Here is a 2,724-nt window from a genome sequence, read left to right on the forward strand (position 1 = left end):
TCTCTAAAAAGCTAATGTTCCTTATTAGAAATTCTCTTTCCTCTCCTCAGCCTGGTTTCAGTTTCCTTACTCCAAGGTCATGAAGCATCTCAGTTCAACATCATTTTCCAAATTGTTTATGGCATCATTTATTTTTTTCTTATTCTTCCTCTATCCTCCTACTGTCAGTCACTTAACTCTAAGTTAGAAAGAAATATTTCGGTTCTCACATTCAAATCATTTATGACGAATTCAAGCCACATTATAGATATTGACGATTCATCCATAACTATCACATTAAAAATAGTTTTTTGCAAATTCCACAGCAACATAATAGGAATTAGGGAGGTTTAATTTTTCAGTGATCTAAGGTATTTAAGACATGCATGCATACATGGCTGTTACTTCTCTATCTTCTCTCAGTTCTTTCTGTCCTGAAACCTTAAAATTTATATTAAGTCTTCCACCTGACCCTAGGGCTGAGACACAGAAGGAAGTTCACTGCTAGGAGCATCCTTCACCCCTATTCTTCCCCACCCAAGCTCAGTTTCCAAAGGCCAACACAAAAGACATTTTATATGTCTCCAGCTCCATGGCCTGAAGGTACCTGACTGGAACTGGGAGCCTGTCCAGTCTAGCCAGAAGGAAAGTATTACCCTTCTATTTAACAAGGCAGTGCTGAAGGATTAATCATTAAATAAATAGCAACAAGCCAGGAGGTTTGCAGGAGGGACAGAACCCCACCCCATGTTCTCAATTTTTCTGAGATTCAGGATGGAAATTATTACAGGAATAGTTTGGAAGGGGTTTCACTAACAACCAGCTTCCAGGGCAAGATGGAACAATGCGTGAAAACTCAGATATGACCCAGCCAAGAGAGAAGTTCATTCCCCAAGCACTCTGGAGAGTATGGGTTCCCTTTGTCTCACTGCCAGCATCCATGCATAGGCTTGATAAAACCTGGAGAATGATCACAGCCTGTCCATGTGTGGCCATGTGACTTTAAGCAAGTCATTTAACCCTTTTGAGCCTTGGCTTTCTTAACTCAAAAGAGGGTATGCTACTTATATTGTCAGGTATGCTGTAATTAGCCACATGTAGAAAATAAAAATCCTGTCACTTGAAATACTTATGTCTCTTCTGACTTCCCCTCTGAGAGGACAGATCCAAATAAGTGCTGCCTCTCTTATGAAAAAGTACTTCTGTAATCTGAGCCAGCAGACCTGAGGTATTTGTGTGAACAAAATGGGGCACAGGCCTCCTCTTAGAAACTAGATCAGGCATTGCTTCATCAATGGCCTCACCTCTGGGTTGCAACATGCATGGTCTAGTTCATGTGACTAGATGGTGCTGGAAAGACACAGACAGTTCACAAAATATGTTATCTCAAACGTGATACCTATTTCTTAAAAAAAAAAAAAAAAAAAGAAAGCTTGAACAAGTCTTTATCTGCAATTGGATTTAACCTAATTCCCGTTATAATTTTTACCTATTAATTTATTCTCACATAAAAAGAGATTTACTAAACATCTAAAATGTGCTGAGCTCAGTGCTCAATGCTAAATAAAATTCTGTATAAGAGAACTCTGAGATGCAGAGTCCTAGATCTCTGAATTCATAGCAATTTACAATACAGTCAAGGTTTAGTCAAGGAAAGAAAGAGATGGTACAAAAAAATATGTAAATCAAAATATAAGTAAGAATTAGGAAGGAGACCCAAGAGCTACATGTCCACATCAGATGGGGCAGATCTATGATGATGTTTTCCTGAGTCTAGGGTAACCTGGCAGGGAGAGGTAGCAATGGCCCCTGTGGTGGTGGCAAACTGATATCATGCTGTGGGTCAGGCTGCCAGAGAGTATCACTTGGGGTGTCAATGCAGGTGGTGAAGTGTGTTTGGACATGCACAAAATCCACTTCCTCAAGGATGCATTGGAAGGTCAAGTGGTCTGCTTTGGTAGATGGACTAAAGAGAGAAAGTGTTGATCAGAGATTGCCAGATGAAGAGGTAGCACAAGGAGCCCTTGGTATGAAGTACCCATCAAGAATGAGGGGGACTACTCTCTGGTTTTAAAATTTGCTGAGGTCTCCTTTGCATAACTCCAATCGTTCCATGTGTAATTGAATTACCACATCACAGTGAAGGACATGGATTTCTTTGACCCTGCTGGGCATACCACTACGCATGATGATATCATCACTATAAGCATCAGAAAGGGGAAGGGGCAGGAGTCTACCATTACTGGGAAAATCTACATTAGGTTGGTCAAAAGGGGTGCTATAATAATCCCAACATTTGTGCACTCTTCATCATAGCAGAGATAGTGAATGACGATTCTCCCAGATTGGAGAAGAAAGAAGAAGGAGAAAGAGAAGAGTGTGATGGAAGATCTAAACTCAAAAGACAGACCAATAAGAATCTGGTTTAGTTCTCCATTCCCACCGTGCTAAACCTCTATACCTCAGACAAGAGAAGCCTCATATCTCCCATCCTAGTGGCCTTTGAGCCCCTCTTTAAATTCTGCTAGTTGTGAGAGCAAAGTATCACCCTCAGTAAGGTGGAAGGTATGAGAAAGTAGCCAAATATGAGTGGATTAAATAATGCATTCTCAAAGGTGTCTCCAAAATACAAACCTGACATGGTCTGAAATCAATAGATCAAGTTCCATAGAGGAAAGGAGAGACTGAAATGCAGTCATGAAGAATGGAAAAGACTAAACTGAGATTATATTTGAGGACATTTCT

At 40.3% G+C, this 2,724-nt stretch overlaps 1 pseudogene; it reads left to right on the plus strand.

The window, feature by feature from the left end:
• Nucleotides 1-1,812: 1,812 nt before the first annotated feature.
• LOC134361619 (malectin-like) lies at nucleotides 1,813-2,408 on the plus strand (annotated as a pseudogene).
• Nucleotides 2,409-2,724: the final 316 nt, after the last annotated feature.

This window comes from Cynocephalus volans, chromosome 13 (genome assembly GCF_027409185.1).
Source record: "Cynocephalus volans isolate mCynVol1 chromosome 13, mCynVol1.pri, whole genome shotgun sequence".
Lineage (NCBI taxonomy): Eukaryota > Metazoa > Chordata > Mammalia > Dermoptera > Cynocephalidae > Cynocephalus > Cynocephalus volans.